Below are 13,570 nucleotides of genomic sequence, written 5' to 3' on the forward strand. Positions count from 1 at the left end.
TCATGTAATATTATCTCTTTATCCTTGTGGAAAATAATAAATTATGTTTTATTTGTCAAGAAAATATATTTTTCTCAATGATTGGATGATGAATTTTCATGATAGAGATTAAATAAAAGCAGTGGATGAAGATGGGGAAACAGTGTTGCCGATTCTCTGTCTTGCCACTGTCTCTATAGAGGATGACTGATACCGGTATATCTGGTGAGATATCATATGTTCATTCTTGTTAAAAATGAACAATATTATATTCTATACGTGAAGAATATATATTTTCCAATGATTCAATAATGTATTCCTATATTAGAGATTGAATATATTGTTGATTTATTTTATCTATACATTTTCAAAGCACGATCTGGCAACGATGCGGGGCTTTGAAATTCCTGCAGACAAATAATTATATTTTCTCTCACTCCCAATGTGATGGGGTGATACTATTTGTTTAATGCTCTAAGAACAGTCGATCGCGAGCAACCGGTAGCTCGTAGGGTAGTTTTTGGTAGCTCACAGAAATGCTTGGGTTGGCAACCATGCATTGAGAAACATGACTAAAAAATATTGCATTACTCACAGATATAACTGAGAAGTTGAATGATTTAAATTTGCAGCTTCAAGGGAAAGATAAGGACATCGGTGGAATGATTTCAACTGTAACATCGTTTCCCAAGAAGTTCGAGATGTGGGAAAAGAATGTCGTCCAGTTTGAAGATGAACACTTTCCCAGTCTGAAGAGAATCAATGATCAGAAAAACCTTGCTGCTATGAGATGAGTAGATTTCAACACTAGAAATGTATCTTTTCCTACAGTTACCTTGAAAAGTGGCCATTGCTGCACTGATTACAGAACGCAAAGAATCACTTTTCCGCTCTAGTGCAGGAAAAATTTTTCCTGCACTCCAGATTTGCAACATGGCAACGCAAAATAGTTAGTAGGTTATATGGAGCAACAGTGTAGCAAAATCAAAATAAAGTTGGTAACTGTGACTGGTGCACGTTATAAGAATCTTAATGGGGTCGACAACAGTGGATGACAGCAGTTGACAGCACACAGCCGCCATTCAAACACACATACTACATTCTATTTTATTTATTAATAATAAAATTACACAGATTTACATTTGATGCATTTCAGGCAATTTTACCCATAATTACCCACTTTTCATATTCAATGGTAACTGTAGGAAAAACTTAATGTGAAATACGTGAGTAAAGTTCCTCTGCTGCACTCAAGAAGCCATCCCGCACTCGCCTACGGCTCGGGCGTAAACGTTTCTTTCGGTGCAGCAAACTGTCACTTTGCGCACTAGTTGCACAAATAACTATTATAGGCAATGAAAGAGTTAAAATGTTATTTTGCGTACCGTACTTTCTTCAGTCTAATATTGCTTGGTAGCTCACTAGAAGATTTTAAATGCTATTCTATCTCACAGGATCATAAGTTTGGCGATCATTGCTCTAAGATACAAATTAACAATGATTTCGGCGTTGAGTCAACAGTAGGAACTTGCCAATGCTCGTTCAATAAGAGAAAATAAATTATTATAATGTAAGAGAGATTGATTGATTGATTGAGTACTTCATTTATGTAGATTACAATATATACTGGCTTATACACTTATATACAATAGCTTACAATACAGCAAAATTATAGATGAATTTACATAATATAGACTAAGTAGACTAAATAATTATTGAACTGTATATGATATGAAAAAGCAGTTTGTAATATAATAATTATAGATAATAATCATATTGTTATGCATCTACATAAATTGGCGGAGCTTTGGACATATCAATGTCCATTCTTCGGAAAGAATATTAAAAATATGAGAAAATAATGAGAAAGGGAGTAGAAGATGGATGATGGAGTAATAAGGGTAGTAGAGGGATAATGATGTAGAAGGAGGAACGGAAGGGGGAAGGAAAGAAAAATAATGATGGAGAGGAAGAGGAAGGGAACAGAAAAAGAATGATGACAAGGCAAGATTGTTATCAGCTGACTGACACAAATTTGTTTGCGGATTGATAAGAGAGATTCGGACAGTGGCCAGTGGAAGATGGATCGGCTGCTATTTGACTGCCTGCCTTCAAGGCAACGTAGACCACTGACGTCACGCACCAATCACTCTTGTGCGGTGAGGGTGGTGGTAACAGGAAAGAGAAGAAGATATGTGAAGAAGGAGTAGAAGGAGACAACAAGAGAAGGAGATGAAGAAGAAGAAGAAGAAGAAGATGATGAAGATAAAAGAGAAGAAGAAGAAGAAGAAGAAGGAGAAGAAGAAGAAGAAGAGAAGAAGAAGAAGAAGAGGGAGAAGAAGACATTTGAGGAAGAAGTGAAAGGAGACAAGAGGAGAAGAATAAGAAGAAGAAGAAGAAGAAGAAGAAGAAGAAGAAGAAGAAGAAGAAGAAGAAAGAAGAAGAAGAAGAAGAAGAAGGAGAAGAAGAAGAAGAAGGAGAAGAAGAAGAAGAAGAGAAGAAGAAGAAGAAGAAGAAGAAGAAGAAGAAGAAGAAGAAGAAGAAGAAGAAGAAGAGAAGAAGAAGAGGAGAAGAAGAAGAAGAAGAAGAAGAAGAAGAAGAAGAAGAAGAAGAAGAAGAAGAAGAAGAAGAAGAAGAAGAAGAAGGAGAAGAAGAAGAAGAAGAAGAAGAAGAAGAAGAAGGAGACAGGAGAACAAGTGGATGGAGAAGAAGAGGGAGGAGAAGGCGAAGGTGGAGGAGGAGGCGAACAAGTAGGGGAAAAAGAAGAGGGAGAAAGAGACTGGAGAATAATTAGGAGGAGAAAATAGGAAGACTGGAGTAGAAGAACACAAAGAGATAGGAGAAAAAGAAGTCATGGAGAGGACAAAAAGAGGAAAAAGAACGAAGAAGGATAAGAAGAAGAATAGAAGACAGTAGTGGTGGAGAAAGAGGTGGGAGTGGGAAGAAGAGGAAAGAGCAGAAGAGGGAATCGAAAATGAGGTGAAGTGGAAGAGTAGAAAGGCTAGAGAAGGAAGAGAAGATAAAGATGAATGAGAACAAGTAGACGGGAGAACTTGACGACAAAGAGTTAGAGGAAGTAGAAGAGGGAGAAAAAAAGAAGAAGGGGAAGGAAAAGGAGAAGAAGAGAGGAAACAGAGAAAGAGGAAGGAGAAGAAGATAGGAGGAGAGGATGAAGATGAAAAGGAGGAGGACGAAGAAGAAGAAGGAGAAGAAGAAGAAGAAGAAGAAGAAGAAGAAGACGAAGAAGAAGAAGAAGAAGAAGATGATGAAGATAAAAGAGAAGAAGAAGTGATAGTGGTATAGGATGGTACGATATCCTGTTATACAAATGAGCTTCGTGACAAATAATGATCACCTCCTCCTGTGTTGAGAGACACGAAAAAAACAAAAAGATTTCGATATTGATAAGGGTGAGAGAAAGGAGTGGTGAAGAAGGAAGAAGAGAATGAGAAAGAGGTAGAGGAGAGGAGTAGAAGGAGAAGGAAGATTATGACAGAATTGGAAGTAGAAATAGGAAATGAGAAGAAGTGGAAGGTAGACGTTTGAATGGAAATGGGAATGAGTGAGAAATGAGTAGTGGAAGAATTAATTGAGGAGGAAAAATATTAGAAGATGGATGAAGGAGGATGATAATACAATGAGATTTATGGGGGTGGGAGGAAATAAATCGCATGTAAATCGACAAATTGGAATTTTTGGGTGGAGGTCTCGAAATCTTATTATATTAAGCGAGCAATTTCTGTATATCTGTTTATATTATTTATTTATGGTTATTTATGTTCAACGGATCTCGAAAACGGCTCTAACAATTTTCACGAAATATGGAACATAGTAGGTTTATGATATAAAAATTCGATTGCACTAGGTCTCATCCTTGGGAAAACTCGCTGAACAATATTAAAAGGATAATTCATCCTTGGCTGAATCCAGCTGAGACTTTCGTCGTCTGTGGATAGTAAAAAGTGAGCGAGTGATTCTGTGGAAAATCAAAATATCGCATCCCCATAATTCATAAGCTGACGTATTTTAGCCAGCTGTAAAATATAAACACGATCGTTTTAGAGAATTGTGTTCTGTTTATCAATAAATAAAAAATAACGAGCGAAGCTCGGTGCCCCGATATTTTTTACTAAATTCAATTCAATTCAATTTATTTCACCAAAACACAAAAACTTTACAAAGATGTGACAATCAGAAAAAAAACAATAATTATTATTCTAGATATCTATATCATCTATCTGTAAAATTGAAAAACAGATTTGATTTTTATCTGTTGTTCTTTTCCGCGAGTTTTATGAACTCTATGTAATGAATAAATAAATAAGTAAATCGATAAATGACTAGCTAAATCAATGAATGAACTCACCCGTTGTCAACACATTTCTTGGAGATCACGGGTTAGTGGTGGTGCTTAGCTGGCTTCATCTGAAACAATTAGAAAATCAATGATTATTACATCTTGCTCAATTTGCTAATACTTTCTGGAATCAGTATTGATATCACTCATTGCATTCATACAAAAAAGAACAATAATTTAACACATTATTAATCCTCTAAACTTTCTTGCTTATCCATCCCCACAATTTACATTGAAAGATTCTGTTAGCCAAATAATCTATGATAATTATGTATTTATTATTTATTTATTTATTTATTTATTTATTTATTTATTTATTTATTTATTTATTTATTTATTTATTTATTTATTATTTATTATTTATTATTTATTTATTATTTATTTATTTATTTATTCATTTATTTATTTATTTATTTATTATTTATTTATTATTTATTTATTTATTCATTTATTTATTTATTTATTTATTTATTTTTTATTTATTTATTTATTTATTTATTTATTATTTATTTATTTATTTATTATTTATTTATTATTTATTTATTTATTTATTTATTTATTTATTTATTTATTATTTATTTATTTATTAGATAGAGCGAACATCGTTTCGATTATGTAGGATATTATTCTTCAAATCAAATCGATCAGGATCGATAAAACTTTTATTAATTCCACACATTCACGTTTTACATTTTCTTAATCTATTCATCGAGCTTCTCTCATAAAACTAACTTTTTTTTTATTTCATTAACGATGTTGCTTTTTATATGATGTTGTTTACTCTCATATGATCATATTATATCATACGTCAAAATAGAATTACCATCGCTAAAATCTCATATCCTACACTTATTTCGTTAATAATTTTTTATTGATTCTTACAATGATTACATCATCAAAATAATAGAGAGGGAAAAGAATGAAGTAAATTTGTGCTATACCTCTCCCAAATTGAGATAATAAAATCTTATTGTACTCTATAGTTATGTTACATTTGGAATAATTTTATTATGATTGAGGCAAGAATACTGCATTCAACAGAACTCCAATTCAATTTTCAATAACTATTTCTCTCAGGTTTCTCCTCATTTGTTCAACCTCCTTACAAATACTCTTTCCCATCCCTCTATTTCCATTGGATTCTCACACTTCATTATTCTCTCTCTTTATCTGTCTTTCTTATATTATTCCTTCCCCTCTATCTGTTTTAACATCTCTATATTTATATTTCTCTCCATTCTCTCTTGATGTCTCTTTCTCTCTCACACACTCTCTCTGTACCTTCTCCCTCACTCAACCACTATCCATCTTCTTTTTATATTCTCTCTTCCACTTTTTCTCTCTCTTCCACTTTTTCTCTCTCTCTCATTCTCTTTCCACTACCATCCACTATCTCTTGAATACTCTTCATCCATCTACAAAATCCTCTTCGTCTTACTTCACAATTCACTCTCTCTTCATTTCTCTCTCACACCCTCTTTCTCTTGGCTTCTAACTTTCTCACTCCGTCTCTCACATATAAACCTCAATCCAAGTAGTTCACGCTTTTCCACAGTTATCTGATGGATGTGAGCTATATTGCCCTGAACCAGGACTCATAAAGGAACATTGGAAAGAGAAAGAAGATGAGGAAGATATCGACTGAGGTAGAGAGAGAGAGAGAGAGAAAGAGAGAATGAAAGAGAGAGCGGAAGATAGAGTGAGAGAATGTGTGTGAGTAACAAGGAACTGGAAATGGGAAAGAGAAGAAGTGGAAGAAAGAAAGAGAAAGAGAGTGTGAAAGATTCAGTGAGAGAGATAGAGTGATAGAGAAAATGAGAGAAACATGACTCAGGACTCATACGGCAATAACGCAAGCCATAATTATCACCGGGATAGAAATAATATCGCCACATGATATACGGACGATATACGGGCCATATATACGGATATACGGACGATATGAGGATATACGGACGGTCCTGTAACGTAGCTCTGCACATTAACAGCTTATTGGACTTTTCTGTGATATTAAAGGCGTAAAACACACTGTAAACATTATGACTGATGAAATTTGGTTGTGAATTTCAGTAGAGAGAATAATATGAGGTGATGATGTTTTCATGAATAATGAAATGTTATATTTCATGAATAATATAATTTCATAATGATATTTCATGAATATTTTATAATTTCATGAATAATAATGTTATTTATAGAGGCGTAAGAACCCAGATTCAGGAGCTTTGTAATGGTATTGCCTAGTATTCAATCAGTCAATTAATTTATTTCACCAACAAACATAATCTATTATTAAACGAGCGAAGTGAGGTTTAAGATTCAAGTCGACGGTTTGACATTTCTCTTAATGTTTAAATGCTTATATGTTGCGCATTTACGGCGAAACGCGGTAATAGATTTTCATGAAATTTGACAGGTATGTTTGTTTTTCAATTGCGCGTCGACGTATGTACAAGGTTTTTGGAAATTTTGCATTTCAAGAGTAATATAAAACGAAAAAATCTGGTGTGGCGCACTCACACAACTTTCCTTGCCGTTATGAAAATTGATCACCTGACGCTAGTGTTCCCGCGCATCTCAAGTTTACTATTCAAAGATTTGAGCCAGCTGGTGACAGGGCAATAACGCTGGAGACACACATGAGGTCTGCTATCTCTTCATAGTGAATGATTCAATAGAATCAACAATAATTTGCAATTGAATAATCATATTTTCTCTAATTTAAAGCTTATTTCCAATTTTAGGTGAAAATGTTACTGAACATTAATTGTAGAGATTTTTATGCTCCATCTACTCCACTCGATTTTTTTTGTTTCAATTGTATCTGAAGCCTGATAATTGAGAATCTATCTGCATTGATGGGGCGGAGCTCCTGAAATTTTTACAGATATGGGACTTGTGGCAGTTGATAGAGCTTTTCAATGACTATTTTAGGTATGAATTTGATCAAAATCGTTCTTTGGACTCAGGGGACCTTGAAACGTATAGAAATTTGGAAATTGGGGTACCTTTTTTTTCGGAAAGCAATACTTTTCTTACCTATGGTAATGGGGCAAGGAAAGTAAAAGGAGCCTCCTTCTCACGCCAATAATAGAGTGAAAATCAGACTATAGAATATTATTCATCATAAATCAGCTGACAAGTGATTACACAGATGTGTGGAGAAGCCAGTCTATTGCTGTATTTCCATAAGGTCTATAGTTTCAATCAGGTACTTGTGGATGAGAATACTGCGTGAGGTCTACTGTTCACAGAACTACTAGAGTTGGAGGCGTGAGAACCCAGTCTTAGAAGCTTTGTAATAGTATCGTCTAGTATTCAATCAGTCAATTCATTTATTTCACCAACAAAAATAATAATCTATAATTATGATGAGAGAAAGAACTGGTTTATACACGTAGGGGATGGGGAATTCACGAATGACGCATCATCACGTCTCAACTACTCAACTGATTAACTTAAAATCTTGCATATCGATTCCTAATTAACCGAGGATGGGTACAGGCCTATTTAAATTCTTCAAGATTACAGTAGGTCAAGTTTTCAGTTTGTTAAGTCTTTGACTAGACCCTGAATAGATAGAGGCGTCGTAATACAGTATTATATGAATTTGTAATTGTATATTGTCTAGTATTCAATCAGTCAATCCATTTATTTCACCAACAATCATAATAATCTATAACATGATGAGAGAAAGAACTGGTTTATACACGGACGGGATAGGGAATTCACAAATGACGCATCATCACGTCTCAACTACTCAATCGATTAACTTGAAATCTTGCATATTATAGATTCTTAATTAACCGAGGATGGGTACAGACCTATTTAAATTCGTCAAGATTACAGTGAGTCAAGTTTTCAGTTTGTCAAGTTTTCGACTAGAACCTTGCGGAGTACGGGTCTCTGCTAATACAGAATAACAAGGAGAGAGTATTAAAAGTTGGAATAGAAGTGTATAAAAATACTTGAACCAGTGTGTGTTCACACACGCATGATGATTCCATTCCACATTTGTATAATAAAAGATTAGATTTTGGAATAGAATATTATGTAGAATCATGGATGAAAGAATATTTTTCAAAGCGAGCTCTAATTTGTTGGAATGAAGTGGTGAAAGTGGGAGTGGCTTGTCTGGGCCACGATTGGTTATTCATTGACCAATCACAGCGCTTGCTCACTACCATATTATTCTGCTGCTCGAAGTTCATCAAATACGATATTAATAACCAGCAGGTAACCCGTGCTACGCAAGGGTCTCATTGAAACCTTAACTTACTGAAAACGTGAAGAATTATTCAAACTCCTCCGTGGTGAATTAAGGATCAATATGCAAAATTTCAAGTTAATCAGTTGAGTAGTTCAGACGTGATGATGCGTCATTCGTGAATTACCTGTCCCATACGTGTAAATACGACATTTCTTTCTTTTATTTGTTATAGATTGGGTTACAATCTGAACCAGTATCTCTGCAAATAAATCAATTTGTAGACTTGAAAAGTCAAGTACTCCTAGAGTGATGTCCACGATTAGAATAAACCCCGCACAGACACACATCAATTTTAATTCGCACGGTATTTTGCCGCCCTTATAAATTCTATCAGATTGAACAGATCATGTTTGTCAAGTTCCATTCAATCTGATAGAATTTGAAAGGACGGCAAAATATCGTACGAACAAAATTCGATGTGTGTGTGCGGGCTTAACAGTATTTGATGAACATTGATGATGTTGCTATCCTTATCTATCATTCGACAGAGGAAATAGCGTTATCCTTCTCTAGCAATGCAACGTTGCCAGATCAACAATGTAGATATATATATTCAATCAACGAAATAACCAATCACAATAATGAAAATGTAACATTCATTCATTGAAGAATAAATATTTCTCTGACGAATAAAATTTAATTGATAATTTTGAACAAGAATGAACGATAAATATTACATCAGATAAACCGGTATCAGTCATTCTTTATAGAAGGCAGTGGAAAGGCAGAGAATCGGCAACATTGTTCTCCCATCTTTCATCATTGCCATCATTCATTTATTCATAGACAATAGATACAAAAAATCATAAATTGGACCTCACTATAGTTTCTCCCCTGTAGCTGAGAGAGGTGGCAAGACAGAGAATCGACAACGTTGTTCCCCCATCTTTCTCCACTTCCTTTATAATGTGAACCCCTCTGTAGGTGAATCAATAGTCAATACCAGGTTATATATGAACAGTGTACTTGTATGCATTCCATAGTCCATTGGAAATGGTCAATACAGGAATTAATTCCATTCTGATACCTCTTGTAGACAGGAATACCTCCTGTACGATACCTCTTGTACACAGGAGAGCTCTCTACCGTTGAATTGTTTGGTATAATGGCATAGCTTGTCTAGTACCAAGCATACTAGAATGACCATGGAATGATAACTACGTATTGTCATGCTCTAGGGATAGTTTGGAGAGAGAGAATGTGTGTGTGAGAGAGTGATAGATGAAGGTATGTGTTTTGTGTTTGGAAAAAGATAGACTGATAAGTGAATATAAGTTTTGTAAGAAGCTACTTGACGTTCTCGAGAACAATAAACAATACATCAAGATAATTATGAGCTTGCATGGGAAGATGTTCTTCAATTAAAATATATTTTGTATCTGTTCAAATGCATAATATATAATGAAAATAGCATCAGCTGATGAGGAGTGGAATGCGTGAGTACGTGACGCATAAGTTTGTATGCACTCAAGGGCCAGGCTCTGAGCTCGAGATTCAGTAAGTTCTAGACTTACTGTTCACTTTCCCTCTACCTCAAAATCATCAAAAATCAAAATCATTTATTCTTCAAAAAACACGTTTTTATTAACGAACATTTGGCTCCTCACAATAAAAAACTTTTAGGTTTGGCTAGAAATCTCAAAAAGCAAGGTAAATTTTCATGTAATTATATTAACAGAGACATGGATTAATAAGGAACATTCTTTCGATTTCTCTCTAAATGGGTATTCATCTATTAATCAGCCAGGGAATTTGAATAAATGTAATGGAATCTGCATATTCCTGAAAGACTTCTTGAGGGTAAAAAAAATTGATTATGTACTTGATGAGTCGAATTCTATCATACTTGATGTTCAATTGCCTAATCAGGCTGTTCAGCTGACTATGTTTGCCATTTATGGGTCTCCGTCTACGAATATTGATCTCTTCATCGATGGCTTAGATAAATGTTTACATAATTTTCGTGATCATAGGAATATCGTGCTACTTGGTGATCTGAATATAGATTTGATTTCCAACAGTAGAACAACCAACGAATATTTTAACACTATGTCCACATATGGTTTCAAATCGTATATAAACAAGGCTACCAGAGTACAGCTCAATTCAGTATCATGCTTAGATCATATATTCTTAAAAAATACTACATTCGATTCAAATGAAATCCGTGGTATTATTTTTGAAACTAATGTAAGCGATCACTACTCTACATGTCTTCAACTAAGCACGCCCAGTGCCGTGGTAACCGTGGTAACCTCTCTTCCATTCTTACCTCGTTATCTATTGTATATTTGTTTATTGTTTTTAAAGGGACGGATTCAAGGATCGAAAGGTTCAAAGAACTCCGAAGCTTATTGAGTTCCCAAGTAGTATGTTAGTTAGGCAAACCAATACCTGTGTCCTTTACAAGAACCAGGAGTACTATACTGTACTAACATTCCATTCATCACCTGGTTGCAATCCTTGTCGCAATCCAGTGTGATATGATTGGCAGTCTCTTCAGACTGACTAGTCTTCGTGACCTACGTGAGTTCCTCTCCTGGCCTCCTTTGTAGGTCCTTCTGCTGAGGAAGGGGCGGCCAAGTTGCCTCTAGGGCGCCCGACCACCGCTGACTCAGTCTCTTGAACCACATTTGTGCCTGATTTTTCACTCATCACTGGTCTCTTGAGTTTTTTTCCCCACCAAAACTTCGCAGGGTCAAAAGTCTCACCTCTCTCAAGAAGTATTGCCTGAATGGCCGCCCTTCTTTGAGCAGTGGTGAGTTTTGGTCTCTCACTCACGTGAGTTCCACTCCTGGCCTTTTTGAGAGAGGTCCTTCCGCTGTGAGAGGGGACGCCAACCTGCCTCTAGGGTGCCTGGCCACCCTCGACTCAGCCTCTTGACCTACATTTGTGCCTGGAGTTTCTCCCATCTCTGGTCTCTTGGGTTTTTCTTTTTGCCCCTCCGAAACTGCCCTGCTGGGGCAGATCCCATGTGTTTGAAAGCAAGGCAACTTCTGGAGTTGCCTTGGGGTCCCCTTTTAGTCGCCTCCTACGACAAGCAGGGATACTGTGGGTGAATTCTGGTTTACAACACATTCTTGAGTACTGTACGATGTTCGACTCAAAGCTCCCCCAACCCACAGTGGGCTTCCCGTTTCGGAAATTCTCTGACTCCAGCTGTTCAAAGTCTAGAACTCAGCTGAATCCCAACCCTTAAAATTCACAAAAGAAAGATTGAGAATAAGATATGAGTGATGGAATAATAGATATCGAAGAAATAATTATAGCAAATCAGATTTTGTAAGAATAGAACGAGAGGGGAATAAAGAGTGAGACTTAGATAACGAAGAAAGAACGAAAGAGAGAGAGAGGGAAAGTGAACAGTTAAGCGACAGTGTGGAGAGAAATTATGAGGAATAGAATAAGAGATATTGTTAGAATAATAATACTGAATGAGAAATTGTAAGAATGAAACAAGAGGGGGATACGAACTGGAGCCTGGTTAACAAAGTGAGGAAGAAAGAGAGAGTGAAAGTAAACAGTTGAGCGACAGAGTGAGAATAACATTTATGAGGAATAAAATAAGAGATATCTTGAAAATGGAACTAGGGAATGCGATATTGTAAGAATAGAATGAGAGAAGAATATAAACTGTATCGTGGATAACAAAGTGAGGGAGAAAGAGACAGAAAGTCAACAGTTGAGCAACAGAGTGAGAATAACATATGAGGAATAGAATAAGAGATATCGTGAAAATGATACTAGGGGATGCGATATTGTAAGAATAGAATGAGAGAAGAATATAAACTGTATCGTGGATAACAAAGTGAGGGAGAAAGAGACAGAAAGTCAACAGTTGAGCGACAGACCACAAATTACTGCGATCCCAGAACTCAACCGACAGAATTATTGCGTTCAACGTAAAGTTTTCGCCAACGGTAACTTAACTTCGGTCGCGTTTCTTGCAGATAGCCAACTTGTCTGCCTGTCACTAAAGAGAAACAAGGTGGAAAACTTAGAGAAAGTGAGAGTAGGTATGGTAGGAAAGGGTGGAGAAGGACAGAATGAGGAGAAGGATGATGGAAAGGAGAAGGATGATGGAAAGGAGAAGGAAGAGAAGAAGGAGAGGAAACAAGAGACGTTCCTTAGAACTAGCCAACTTGTCTATGTGACTCTGGAGAGGGACAAGGTAGAAGACGGTGAGAAAGAGATGGAATGTGGGAAGAAGGTGGAGAAGGTTAATATGAAGAAGGAGGAGAAAGAGATTGATTGATTGATTGATTGAGTACTTTATTTATGTAGATTACAATATATACTGGCTTATACACTTATATACAATAGCTTACAATACAGAAAAATTATAGATGAATTTACATGATATAGACTGAGAAAATAATTATTGAACTGTATATGATATGGAAAAGCAATTTAATATAATAACTATAGATAATAATTATATTGTTATGCATCTACATAAATTGGCGGAGCTTTGGACATATCAATGTCCATTCTTCGGAAAGAATATTAAAAATATCCTCCCCACTAACTCTCTACCAAAACGTTAATTTCATTATTTAAACTAAGGATTTATTTATTAATGGAAATATTGTAAAAGTTTTAATCAATATGAATATTTAAGAGAAAAAAAACAGAAAATTGATAAAGTAAAATAATTATATCGGTAGATAAGATCAAATAATTGATTAATAAAATGAAGTAGGCTGAAAGTAGATCAGGGTAATTAACTTTCAGTAATATACAGCAGTAAGAGAAAGAGAAGGAAAGATTGCAACCCAATGGCAATAGCCATAGCAGATTGTCTATTTATCACTAAAGAGAAACAAGGTGAAAAGCTGAGAGAAAAAGATAGAATGGTGGAAGAGGGTGGTGAAAGATGATAGAAAGGAGAAGGAAGAGGGTGGAATAAGATGATAGAAAGGAGAAGGAAAAGGAAGAGAAGAAGGAGAAGAAAAGGAGAAACG

At 35.5% G+C, this 13,570-nt stretch overlaps 1 protein-coding gene across 3 annotated transcripts in view; it reads right to left on the reverse strand.

Annotated features, from left to right (window-relative positions):
- The window catches only part of LOC111060337 (acetylcholinesterase), a 517,878-nt gene that overhangs the window by 105,265 nt on the left and 399,043 nt on the right, over positions 1–13,570 (reverse strand). For all 3 annotated transcript variants that reach the window (XM_039439675.1, XM_039439674.1, XM_039439673.1), the window contains one exon: positions 4,346–4,404. The gene's annotated coding sequence lies outside the window, so the exon portion shown is untranslated. The remainder of the gene's footprint in view (positions 1–4,345; positions 4,405–13,570) is intronic.

Source organism: Nilaparvata lugens, chromosome 13, assembly GCF_014356525.2.
Source record: "Nilaparvata lugens isolate BPH chromosome 13, ASM1435652v1, whole genome shotgun sequence".
In the NCBI taxonomy this organism is placed as follows: Eukaryota; Metazoa; Arthropoda; class Insecta; order Hemiptera; family Delphacidae; genus Nilaparvata; species Nilaparvata lugens.